Source organism: Megachile rotundata, chromosome 10 (assembly GCF_050947335.1).
Source record: "Megachile rotundata isolate GNS110a chromosome 10, iyMegRotu1, whole genome shotgun sequence".
In the NCBI taxonomy this organism is placed as follows: Eukaryota; Metazoa; Arthropoda; class Insecta; order Hymenoptera; family Megachilidae; genus Megachile; species Megachile rotundata.
Window position 1 is genome coordinate 17,248,686 of NC_134992.1, and position 14,375 is coordinate 17,263,060.

Sequence of the window (14,375 nt, forward strand, 5' to 3'; positions counted from 1 at the left end):
CAAAAAGTAGAACACATAAATTTCCTCGAAGGCTTCCCTGTGAGCTACGAGAACGAAGTAGATGGAAAATTAGCGAAATACGAGAAAAAATATCGATGTAGCGTTTACGACACTCCTTCGAGAGTGAACTTTTCCAAAAGTTATGAAGAATATGCACGCGAGAATATATGGGCTATCTGACTTATTTATTACAAGAGGATATTGCGGTATCATTACGAAATTCTAGGAATATTGATGATTTTACTTTTAGAAAATGTTTGTAAGAAAAGTTTGTAATTTCGACACGTCCCGAAATCGAAGTTTCGGCTAGTAATTCGGGTAGATGATATAAAGTTTGAAATTTGAAAGTTCTCGTTGTACCTGGAGGGGTAAGCCCGAAGCCGTTCGCGTGGGTGTACGGTGTAGATAACCATGACGATTGTGGCGTACACTCGTAGGATCATAGCAGTTCCATTCAACGAAGCTTATTGCCGTCGTTACACCATATGAATATTGCATGGAACCGGCAGACACGTCGTATCCAACGCTATCTCTTCGAGCACCGGCTCCTTCCTTCTATTTACGACTACCCTCTGCCGATACCGCCCAAACGGATCGCTACTTCAGCTTATTGCCGGTTGCCGATTATGGTACCGACGTTTCTACCTTGGAAAACTTGCGGTTGAGTTAACCGTTAATCTTATCGAGGATAAGAGGACAATACGAGCACTTCTATCATTCTTGTTGGCTCTGGTCTATTCAGTAATATCTCTTCGTAATAAACTACTTCTATTAATATGTGTAACTCTGTCAAATCTATCTAAAAATTTGTAACGTAGTTGGCTCTTTTGCTGGGTATTGTAGGGTGTAAGAGGAAGGCCTGTTTATTAGTGGGACTAACTTTGACCTGGGTCACGTCCTTAGGCTGAGGGGTTTCCTTTTTTGGAAAAACAGTTAAAGGAAGACAGTTTCGTTCCTCGTACTAGACACATCGAATATAATATGTTACATCATGACAATTACGAACTTCGTTTTATGTAGAAACCTACACTAAATTTCGACATTTCCAAATTCCCACATTCCAAGATCCAAAATCTTTTCCTATTGACCTCTGTGATCGACCAGCTCTGTCCTCTTGCTGGGAGCGTGCCGTATAGTCAGAGAATCCTTTCAATGGAACAAACAGTTGGCTCGTGTGTGCCCGTGAGCGAATTCGATCGCTTTCTTGCAGCGCGTCTCAATCCTCGCTGTGGTCTTTCTTTTTCCAAAGACGGCGCCTAATTCGCTTTTAAAAAGAGGATAATAACGGGTCTTGTCCGGCTTGGTTCGCGGCAAAAGAGCAAACCAACCGGGAATCTCCGTTGAGGATCGATGATCTTTGTCCGACAAAGCTTTTTATTTCCTTCCTTCGTTTCCTGTGATTATCGATCTTTCTTGTCTACACGACGTTAGGTTCGATCTTGGTTAGACCACATCGGGAATTTCTCAAATTAAATCCTTGATTATTGGGATTTGTCGTAGGACTTATAGAAGCGTCGAATGAAATTGTATCGTTTTAATTAGAGGTTTAAGGTATTTTATATTTTTCTTTGCTCTAGTTTTATCGATTTCGGTAGTTCTGAGGAGGTGAAGTTTTCTGGAGGAAAATTCAGCATAAAATTTCTTTAATAGAAGTTTTATGATTTGCCCGATCACCTCTCCGTCGTTTGAATCCTCGAACAATTACGAATCCCGAGGGGCTCGGGAATTATTGAAATTCCAACGGAGCCTGTGCGGCCGTCCGTGAAACGTTCGAGCTCGCGAACACATCGTAGTATTGCACCGTTAATTCTCCGGTTAATTATATCCGGCTGCGAATTCATACGCTGTTGATCACGAATTTCCAGCATTTTCGCGCCTCTCGCACGAGCACGCCACTTGAAAAAACGAAAAGTTGATCGTGGACCGTGTTATCCGGCTTAATTACTCGGGCTTAATTAGTCATCTTTTGAAACGACGAGTGATCGTACATACGAATTGTTTTCGCATGCGTCGAAACTTCCATAATTTTCAGGATCGAATTTTAGTATTTGTGGATTTGGGAATTTGAGAATCCACTTGATGAGTTCGGGGGTTTGGAATATGGAAAACATGCGAAGTTAGGAACCTAAGGGATTTGGAACGTAGGGAACTTTGCAGAATTTTATGTTAGAATTTAGGATTTCTGGTATATTGTAATTTAACCATTTCAAAATTTAGAAGCTCGATAATATTAAAGTTGAAAAAACTTTACCTAAAAGCTCGAAGAAATCCCATAGAATCTATAGCCACAAAATAGAGTAAAAATGATGCTCCAAGAGATCGCTTTGATCAACCTGTTGCCTGTTCCATTCCCACATAAATTATTCCCAATGTCCCAATAAAGAAAAGCACCGAGTAAAAATAAAAGTAATCGTTAAACTAACGAGAGCCTCGGTGAGTCGCGCGGGGTACATTTGAAACCCTCCTCCGAGATTTCAACTTTCAGGAGACACGTACAATATTTACAAGTCTCATGGACGAGTAGATGCACTTCTCGCGACGACATTTTCCACGCGATATCAGCAAATCCCTTGATAAAGATAACATCCCGAGCAGGTATTAACCTTCATCCCCGTGGATCCAGCTACATCCCCTTGTTCCAGGCTGTTCGTTTTGGCCGCAAACGCTTCCCTTTCTTTTTCGTACACTTCGACGGAACTATACATCCGCATTTTACTTGGTCGGAAATTAGGTCTAGCTGGGTTTATCCCTCGTTGTTGACACAACGTGCTTGCAATACAACGTAGAACACGTATTCATCGCGTGTAGAAATCTGCCTTCGATGCTTTATTGCGGTTATTTTTCGATACTTAAAAACTGTTCACACTCTTATATGTGTAGGCGATACGATCGGAGCACAGCAGATTCGCTTTATAGTACCGCGAGAATAGAGCCTATGTAGCGCGTGGTAAATTTGCTACACGATACCTGTGGCGCGTAGAGAATTTGCCCGAATTTGATGCGTGATGAATTTGCCGCGTTGTGAATTTAGAGTACGATGAATTCGATGCGTAATGAACTTGATGCGTGGTGAATTTGACGCGCAGTAAATTGGGCGCGTAAGTTCGATGCAAAATTTGGCGCGAGGAAGTATACTGGCAAAGCGCGTGACGAATTGAACGCGTAGCAAGTTTGACGCATTGTGAATTTGTAGCTTGATGAATTTGACAGATGTTAAGTTTGACGCATTGAGGATTTGGCGTATAATAAATTTGCAAGGTGGTAAATTTGACGCGTGATGGGTTTGGAGCGCGCAGGGATATATTACGCGTGGCAAGATATTGCATAGCGATTTAGCGCGTGACGATGTGATGGGTAGCGATATGGCAAGCTATCCAAATCCTGATGATATAATCACAACCCTGTGTTAGAGGCGACATCCGCCTAAATTCCACATTAAATCACAAACGATACAGTCTATGATTTATACATTAACTCTCCATCTAACCCTGGTTCAGGTATATCAATTGATCCAAACAGTTGGACACAGATTAAGTCGGCGTTGATTTGTCTACCGTTCGAATTACGCATCGATTACGCGCGGTTTCGATATCGATTAGCTAATTCCAAGACAGACATTGATTCCGTTAAATTAGCTTATGTTCGATCGGGGCAAAGTTGGCTGATCGAAGTTCCGAAGGAGCGATATCTTTGATCGTGGCACTTTATGGGTATAAATATAACGTAAGGCTCTTACGAATGAAAGTTCTCGAAGAAAATTGCGATACGGGGCGAACGGGGTTTCTTAATTGAACGTCCCGGCGAACGAGGGGTAGATACACACCATAATATCGTACGGACCTACACTCTTCGGGCTTTATCCACGAAATTACACGTCTTTCAGCGTCGAAAGATTGATAAACCTGAACGGGGAGCATCGGGTTAAGGTCAAAACACACGATCGTCAAAAGTTTCATCTGTTCCAAGGGTTTCCTTTGTGCACTCAGCGCTTTCAATGGCTCAACCCATGGATCCCGAACAGATTTAAACTTAAAACTAACTGAAATCACGAAGATGCTGCGGCATGAAAACCAACCAAACTTATTCCTGCCGATGCCCTCAATTTACCCGTTTTTCGCGTTATTTATTAACATTCGAGTCTGCAAACTTCGCGGATAGTCTCCGCGGATTTTAAATCGCACATGGCGTCTATAAATAATTTCTGTTCAACTTCACCATCTAATTCTAATACGATTTAAGCTTCGTTTTCAATTTCGATTCTCGCTGCGAACCCTCTCTATATACTTTAAAGTTCCGCTAAGGTAGTCATTCAAACACATTCTCTATGAGATAATACCCGCATCTGAACGACCCTATTAGGTAGCTGTGATGGATAGTTTTACTGATTGAGTCTACTGGACTACCCTGTTTGCACTACGTATTTCAAGTTAATAAATGGATTATCCTTCTGGGTGTAAGACATGTGGCTGTACAGGATATTCGGTACTTTTAATTGCTAGCTTTGTTAGGTAGTCTAGATAGATGGAGTTCATTACCACCTTGCCTCTTTTAATACAACCACCTCTCTTCCGTGCTTGAAATTGTTGAACAAATTACCCTGTTTAAGATACAGGAAGACTACGTAGTTTTGCTTAGCAGGGTCTATTTCTTTCATCTTACATGTCTAGTAATCACCATACTTTCCCTATATAGTTATAATTACGAAATCACTGTTTCGCGTTTAGTATGGCTTGCTATTACCAAGATGCTGGTCCTTTAAAGTAGCCTCACGGAATCTGTACTTCCCATTTTACAGCTTTCATTTCATGTAACGATCACCGTTCTTTAAAATACGACATTTCAACAAAACTTTTCGATATAAAAGCTGAAACCGGTAGTTCGACTAGTTGCGATATTAAAGTCATCGACGAAATTGCTCCGCGTTTAAGGTCGATGGTAAAAGTACTAAGTAGCCCCAGGTATCCGAGTAGCAAGCTCCACAGATAAAATTAATAAAGAAATTAAGCAGGAAGCGTGTTTACGGTTGTTCCGGTATCAGAGTCGATTTTCCTGTCTAGTCAGAGTCCATAATTGAAAGGAAAGTTGGCGAAGCAAGGCAACCCCATCGTTTCTCGAATATATCCGAGACAGTTACGTCAATTCCCGTGCAATTTTCACGGGGCGGCTCGGCGCGTCAATGAAGCCGTGTGCACCCACACACCGCGACCTACGTCATCCGGCGGGTTTCCCGGCGAGTTTCAGGCGGCGTAGGTGCGACGACGCTGGTGGATGCCGCAAGAAAGAGGGTTTCAGGCGTCGCGGCGCCTACCTGCGTCCCGGGGGCGCATGCGTCGCCGCGAGGAGGGAGGAGTGCGATCGCGACAGGGGTGGAGAGCGTCGGAGAGGGTGCAAGGCCTGGTACGGCCGGGTCGAGAGGCGACGAGTCGCCGGCGTCCGTTAGAGCGGCGTCGTGACGCGAACGCGAGCGTCGGTTCGCCACTATTCGCCAGTGCACCGCGTACCACGAACCGGTAAACCCGTTTTGTTTCTCCGTTCATTCGCCCGACTCGTGTTTACCTGTCGCGTCCATCCTTCGAGCAACAGACCGCTTCTTCGGCTAACGGACTGTACGGCGTAACAGGTACGTCATTAGCTGCAACAGGCTCCATTTGTTTATCGCGCCAATTACCCTTTACCGATGCTCGCGAACACTCATCGATCTTATCGGCTTTTGGATATCGACTGTAGTCCCTTTTTATCGATTCTTTCGTACGAGGATTTAGACCTAGGTGTTTAGGGATGTAGGGTACGAGGATCTAAGAACGTGGTAACGAAGATGCAAAGATCTAGGAAGAGATGTATATAGTATACGAACATATGGGGATGCGAGGATTCAGAGACGTAGATGCGTTGTGATGTAGGATGTGGACATCTAGTAACAGAAATATCGAAATCTAGAGATCTGGAAGTATCAAGGGATGTAGAACTCTAAAGGTACCAAGATCTAAGAATATGGGAATTGAAGGATACGAGGGTTTAACCTCAGGGATACCCCAGTGAAGGTGAAGGTATGAATGTGAAGGTATAGGACAAAAATCTCTGACATCCCCATAACAGAAAGTTACCTTCCAATTTGAAGATCAGTTACCATTTGACACGCAGAATTAATGATTCGCTGGCTGAAAAAAGGAATATCACGGAACGCGAGATTGAGATCTGTAGTTCATCCGCGAGGATTAATAATCGGGAATCGTATGCGATCACTCGATAAAAGCTCGATCGCGTGACGTCGCGTAGTAGAAAGGGCAGCCAACGAAACGTTGAACATCGACGCCACCCACATAATTCTCTATAAATAGTTTCGTAGCGTCGCGAACCACGAAAGATTATTCGCGATACGGCTAATGAGCTTTGCGATGACGTTCGTTAATAAATTGACTGTCGGTAATTCGGGCGAATTCGACGGAAGCCCGTTGCCGAAAGGAATTATCTCGTTAATTTACAATTCCGTTAACGAACCTACAGATATAGCTTTCGTTGCGATTCGATCGACTCCAGCGAAATCTATCAATATGCAAAGTTTCGAGCCATTTTCGCGACAATGGCTCGCGAATCCGACCCAAATAGAATTTGCGAATTTCCCGTCAAAGAAAATTCCACGTCAACCTCGGAAAGCTCATTTGCGCGTCGGCGTCGAACTAAACCCCCAATATTTATGGTAATCGTCGCGAGGAATCTCATCTTTGCTTTTCTTTCGCCCGGGCTATTGCTATGGAAATAGACCCCTAGGTTCCGAAAACGTTTTACCTTCCTCTTAAGTATCGGTCATTTATCGAGCCTTTGTTTACCGCATTCAACAAGTACCTGAAGACGTAAACCTAACGAAGGCTTAACAACTTTTTCGTGTATCGAATATTGACTGACATCTTTCATGGGGTGTTTTGTCTGGTCTTTCTTAATTGTAAATTAATTTTGGTAATCATACGGAAAAGGATCGCCCAATCGATTTGAAATACGTTTTCTGGGAATGCATTCAAAGCTACTGTTCTCTACATTGCCTTATATACTATATATTTCCTATTCATATTACGTTGCGAAATTAACGCAGAATTCTGTAAAGATACAACCGTAACGCACACATTGTCACAATTATTCGTGCTTCCTTTCGGTAAAACAGTTGACAAATTATATCTATCGATCTCTCACGAAAGACCGTCTACCTCGCTCGGTTAACAGGACACGTATCTACAATATGTTGACCACCGTCACTGGAAACTCCACAACCCTGCACCATCATTAATTACGTTGCAGAATCATTACTTCGAGCTATACGTCGTATATAATATAATAAATATAAATGGAATAAGTCAGAGTTACTTATGAACGGAACAGCTTCCGCATTGTACAGAGCTGCACTATTTGTATTTGTAAACGATACCAGTGACTTGCACTACTGGCGTAGTTTGTTTGTCATCATTTGTACTATGTCTAACTAGCTGTTTGAGCAGCCAAAACGTATGGGGCTATTACCGATGAATCGATGTGTACAGTAATCGTAAATACACAATGTCGATGAGACAGTTGGTTGTTACACGAGCCGTTAGAGGCTAATGATCAATTTCGCTGTTTGAATTTCTTTGTCGTTCCAGTGCAAAGTAATTAGTATCGATTATAAATAAAACGTGGAATAGCTGTTTGAAGTTCTTTGGAAAATATTTGGTATCGATTGCAAACGGAACGGCTTCAATCAAATTAAACTCGTGTTCATGACTGTTAACTCTCACGAATAATATTGTTCAATCATATTGAAAAGAAGATATGGGGGTGCAAGATAAAAAAATTGTTGTTACGGTAAGAAATATTTGCAATTATTTGGTGCATTTATTTTTGGGACATTTTATGCATTGCACATATATCGCGGACGTATCTGAGCAGTGCAGTTCCTTCCGTTTCCTCGAGTCCTTTTTTGGCGCAGAGAGAAATATGATAGAGATTGCGGGTCAAGAGACCCGACGCTCTTCCGCTGCTGCTCGTCCGTGTATATAACGTTGCAATCTAACACGGTGAATATGCACGAGACAATGATCACGATAAATTTCCACCTTCCGACGCTGCACGGTTATTAGTCTACCGACTAAGGAAATTATGGAAAAAGGAGCGGACCAGCTTCCATATCTCGTGCTCTAAACTACTCTGCTCGTTTCATGAATTACGGACTGAATTTATAACGGTAGACACGCTGAAGGTTTTATGAATCCATCGATAGTTTTCGGGCTATAGGCAGGATAGCAAGATTTGGGGATATGGAGATAAGAAGATATGGAGTCTGGGGACTTGACGTTCGAGGATTTTCATGTGTTTTTGGTGGTAGTGGGACGTAGTGGTGGTGAAGTTGAAAAATTAGGGAGAGGAACCTGGTAGTGCACTCGTCAGTAAGGCATCCTAGTAGGCCCTTGCCTTAGATACGGGGATGGAAGGGATGGATAGAAACTATATGTATACATATACATAATATGTATATATGTATGAATAGGAAGGCTCTTTGCGTATTTGCGAGAAAGTCAAGTCTCGATCTTATGCGCCGTCTAGTGGCGCCGAGCGTGGGAGTGAAACCACCACATGTTTATAAAATGGTGGAACTCGGCGCATACAAGATGGGCGCAATTAGAATTAAACTACCATACATGAAATCTAAAGTACTCGCAGACTCTAACTGTAAAGGATGTTTTGCAAAGTATAAGCATTGTCAATGCTGTACACGCGCATAACTATGAAACGAGTTTGTATTTGAATCGACACCGTCATCGACACCGTTGATTCCTGTTAACCAAGTTCGTTCAGATTTCTGATTATATTTTTGTATTCGTAAATCACATTTCGTATTATGGCGGTGTGAGCGCGCGGTTTCCGAGGCTGTTAATTTCCTGCTGTCTTGGGTAGATCATTTATTATACAGGAGCAATCTTATTTCCCCCGTAGCGAAAGCAATCGACGCTTTTGACGGGTATAAACATTGTGGTAACCATAGTGTTTATTCCGTGGTTCTATCGCGGGGAATCGTATTCCCGACACGTTTCAGCTGGTCCGGGTATCCTTTAACTCTTGCCAATCAAGTGAACCGCTTCGTTCGTCTTCCCTTTTCCCCTGTTCTTTGCACCTCCGAGATTTATTGCTTTGCAACGCCCATCTTGAGTTGCGGATTGGTCGGAAAAATACCACGGCGAGGGAAACCCTGTTGAACTTCTCTTATTACACGGATCAGCAGAAAGGAATTTTACGACACTTACAGGGAAGATGGCTTCGAAGATAAGCTCAAGGAACACGTGTGAATATCGTACTTAAATTTCAGCGCGATGACGGGGACGTCATCGTAGAATTACTGCAGAGCTTACCGTTAATCTCTGTCGTAATAGCGAGGTAATTGTGAGGCAATATCGGAGTGGAATTACGTTGAAACATCACCGTAGAAGCGTGTGGACGTATCGCTATGAAATCGTTAGCGAAGTTAGTCATTTCTGATAGGGCGATGTATTTAACCGCGTTGGATCTCGTGGAATTAATTCCGTTTGTGCAGTGTTATAGTCGAATGATGGCTAGTAATTTTCGCGCGAATATTTCTTAGCTGGCCATAAAATCCTGATTTTCCTCTTGATAAGCATATCGTAAAACTAGGTAATTATAGAATTGCTATAAAATTCGATAATCTCTCCCTAATAAAAGTCACATATGAATGTCGCCGCAAAACGACTACAAAATTTAATAATCCCCGCTTAATGAAAGGATCATAGAATTACAATAGCATGAAATTACAACAGCACCTAATAATTTTCGTCCAAATTGAAGAGCTCTAGGTTAAATATGAATGTCACCGCGAAATTTAATAATCTCTCGTTTGGTACGAGAGCCACGCGAAATTACAGGAATATGTCAGCGTTTCGCAATGAAATCTACTAATTTCTCTCTAAACGACAAACTTCGAATAGCCTGAAAATTCGACAGGCACGTTCAGAAATTCGTTTCTCGTTTATTACAGAGGCGGACGTTTGTAGAACAGAATAGCGAGAAACGGACGAACAGTTTTCCGTTGATGCGTCGACGAAAAATCGCAATCGTTGTCCCGATCCGAGATGATTTATGGACGCGTTTTCATTGGAGTTTGATTAACGACCCAATGGCAAGCCAAGTCTGTCCAAATCGTTCGGCTAACATCATCGAATGACGATCTTGCGGACAGAAAGATTGATTCTCATCGATCTGCATCATTACTGCTCGAAGCTCGACATCATCGAACAAACGACGAAATCCATCTTTCAATTTTTATCTCATATAACTTCTTCACTTTCCAATTTTTACTGTACTAGTATAATACATTGTATTTTATTATTGTATTGTATTAGACAGGTACTTATTTCAGTATTACGGATGATGATATAACGCATGGCAATCTGACGATGAAATCCAACATGTGATAATTTAGAATTTGGCAATGTAACGCCTGGCGATGTAACTCGTAGTAATTCAATGTGTGGCAATATAACGCGTGGCGATATAACGCATTGTAATCTAACTTATCTAACGCGCGATCTAACGAGTGTCAATATACCTCGCGGCAATATAACAGAAAAATAGGAAAATTTCATTTCTAACTAGTAGATTTCAATTAGCAGCTGCAGAAAAGAATGAACGCTTGAATAATAGCCGTCAATTAAGGATCCATTCACAAACGGTTTTTTTCCGCGAGAAAAGAAATAACGAATCGGTGAATATTCCTGGCATGCCTCTCATTTTATCGACGTTCTCCTTTTATTGCTACCCACCAAGACATTTTCGAGGCATCACGAACGTGACGATCCTCCGCGAGAGCTTCTGCGAGCTTTATAGGTGTCATTATTGAAACGAAAAAAAGATAAAAATGTAAGGCAAGGGCACGGAATGACCATTTTTCGAGGGTAATAAAAAAGGATTCAGACGCGAAACTTTCGGAATAGTTCACCGGAGAGTCTTTTAACCGGATGAATTATGTTTCGTGTGGTCCTATCAAAATTTCTGAAGCTCATCTAACTCCGGGTGACTAACAAAGCGGCTTTAATTAAAGTTTCACGGGAGCTGCTTTGCGATAAAAAGGACGGACACCGATAAAAAAGGGACGAAGAATGTACCTGCGGGCAACAAGGCCGATCACGAATTCGACATATTTTTTTTCGCTGTTTTATTTACGTTTCGTTAATGAACATTTTTCAACGTGATAGAAATTGTTGAGCGTGGAGACTAGAAATTCGCGTCTCTCCGCTGGAAAAATACAGCAAGCCAGAAACAGGGAAACAACTCTTGACTTTCTTTATCCGAGGGAAATTCATTTCAAACATTTTCTTCGCGGAATATTTTATTACTTTCCGAGCGACTCTCCGGACAAGCTGAAGTTTTTCCTTCGACTTTATTTCCAGTGGACATTTTTGTTGCGATGACTTATCGTCAACTGTATACATACAGTTTTAACAACAAATTGCATTTCTCTACGGATGCGAGAAGTTTTTAACTAGAGTTCCAACGCGGATAAAGTTTAACGGTGACGATCAAACTATTATCGATACTTTAGTTCTCGTCGACGGATATTGTTATTTAGGAGAGTTAACGCCTCATCGTGATAATTAATATAAAAATATTCTTATTTTTACACGCGTTTGTATACTAAAGTTTATTAATAAATACCGTATGTCCTGTTTACCAATAAATATTGACGGTGTAATACTTCAGCAAATATGAACCCCGAAATATGGACAATGTTTAATAAACTGAAACATAGTAAATTAATCGTCCACGAAAATGGGGTAATATCACATTACACGAAACCGATTTAAATAAAATTAGAATTGAAATTTTCCGCGGTCTGAATTCCGAGTCGAAAGTAAAATAAAAGAGCGGTGTATCGGACCACCGGTAAAATGATTTACGATCCACGAGGCTGCGTACGAAATTCCGAATTTACTCTCGTTGCACGAGCCCCGAGGGAATTTCATTTCTGAGAAGTAACGGCCACGGAATTACGCCGAGCAAACTAATTATCCGACCCGGCGACGGTTTGCAGTATGTAAATACGAATTATCCAACTGGAACACCGACCAAATTTTTCGTCAAACGTCCCAACGTTTCTCTCTTCCTTTCTTTTTATCAAGTTCCGTTCAAGTGCTTACTAAACTCCTATTTGATATTTGATAATGGTTGCAAAGTTGTCTTGTTTATAGTTTGAATTTCCACGCTTAGAATTTCTGCGTGTAGGATTTCCATGTGTAGAATTTCCACGCGTAGGATTTCCACGCGTCGACCTCCTACGCACCAAATTTCCACGCGTAGTAAACGGCGCGTGGAAATTCTACGCGTAGTAATACGTCGCGTGGAAATTTGGCGCAAGGAGAGGAGAGTTCCATCAGCGAGAACATGTTCCGAGATTAACGCGTACGGGAAAGGTAGTGGTATTTGGAAGCGGATAATTGGAACAAGACACTGTCATTAAAGGAGGAACACGAGGATCGATTTACTCCAGCGAATTAACGCTTCGTCCGTGGGGGACTCGGTTGTGGTTCACGGTAATGAAATCGTTACGGGTACGTGATTTCTGCTCGATCTTACAACCCTACCTAATCATCATTTTTTCTACTGCCTCGGAAACATCGCGCTGTAAAACAAGAATTATCACAGAACTTTCAGCCGGATTATTTTGCAGATCTTCGCTGAGTTATGAAACGGATTCGTTTGATAATCGGCTTTAACGAGGGGATTGCTCTTTCAATTAGCTCCGGAGAGCTTTCGAGCTTCAGAGACCTATTAATAGAGATTCGAAGAATAGTTGATCTCCCTTGATAGAGATTTTGAAATAGTGAAAGAGTCGGATGCGAAGAAGTAGATAATGGCGCTCGTTTGAGCGCTAAGCTTAAAACCAAGTACGAAATACGATTTACAAATTACAACTGTTCCGATACTGTAGAACACATATATGATACACCCTCTGAAATAAATCGGTAGAGCACAGGTCTCGCGAGACTTCCTGACATTCAAGACATTTTGTATCGTAATAATAGCGAAGCACCCGTAAATGTAGTTTCCGATATTTGACGAAAATTTGGTGATGTACCAACGTTGCACGAAATTCAGCGAGGACTTGGGCCAAAGTTTCATCGATAAATTCGCGAAACTCGAGGGAACGCGGATACACGCCACGTCGAGTAATTATCCAGCAGCCATTCGATAATCAAGCGAATAGAAGCAGTGATTATTACGTGATGCAAACTGGATCTTGCTTAATTATGTAGCCCGAAAGTCTGTTCTCGAGAGGAGCGGGCAAACGACCGGATCCTCCGGTGGCGTTTTCGAGCCGATTTCCGTTTCATTTGCCAGTCTAAAGCGACGAGAAGCTCGAGGCGTCGAGCTACTCGCTACTCAAACGACCGATGCATTTTAAGCAGTTGTTTGCTCGGCGATCAGTCATCGAGCAACAAGTACACAACCGTTCGAAATATTCCCTGAATTTCATCAGATTCCACGTTTCCGACGGATATTTATTCTACACTCCAATTTTCCATCTACCGGCCGATTAAGCGTCGACAATTATTCTTTCGCTAAATAAACCCTCATTTTCGAAATCGTTCATCTCTTCAATTGTGGCATTCTTTTGTGTAAAATTTCACTCTCTGAACAAATATTACGACTTCAATTCCCAAACGTATTCATTGCTCTTCAGACTTAATTTTTGTATATTATTGTAATTCATATTTATTACGTCTTAACTCGATTAGGTTGTACCGTAGAAAAATGAAACATAAAGCTATTAAACAGAGTAAAAGAGAAGGTAAGAAAATAAAAATCTTTGTTCCGTTTGATTGCCGATAGATACGCGAACGGCAATCGTATCGAGTGATAGGAAATTGTTGCTCGACGATCATAAAACGGCTTCGAAGAGCCATATTTTTAGGGCAATTGATACGGAGGGGAAGTTTTCGAACGACCCCTTCGAGACTTGTTGCTCTCTTAATCGCTAAAAATACCCTCGGGTTCTTGTCTCCCTCGTTTCCACCACCACGACTTCAATTTCGTTTCAACAAACTTTCTTCGCAGCATCGATTTTTAACCCTTTCGCTCTGTAACGTCGAATCACGCCCCTGTTTTGCTTGCCAGATCAAACGTGAAATTTCATGCTCTTTACCTTTTGTTACTTCGTCTCTCGATACCCTTATCAATTTTATATTGTACCTTACTCGTATTTAATTTACGATGGGTTGAAAAATGGGGTAGTAAACACTAAATTTCCACGCGTAGAATTACTTGATGACTATTAAGAACCGATAATAATTAAATTCGTGTTTGCGATGAAACGCGTACAAACTTTTGCCGAATTGTCATCG

General features: G+C 41.7%; 1 protein-coding gene across 1 annotated transcript in view; it reads left to right on the forward strand.

Annotated features, from left to right (window-relative positions):
- Window positions 1-5,420: 5,420 nt before the first annotated feature.
- LOC100876258 (uncharacterized) overlaps window positions 5,421-14,375 on the forward strand; it is a 71,831-nt gene continuing 62,876 nt past the window's right edge. The window contains exon 1 of the mRNA XM_003707275.3: window positions 5,421-5,620. The gene's annotated coding sequence lies outside the window, so the exon portion shown is untranslated. The remainder of the gene's footprint in view (window positions 5,621-14,375) is intronic.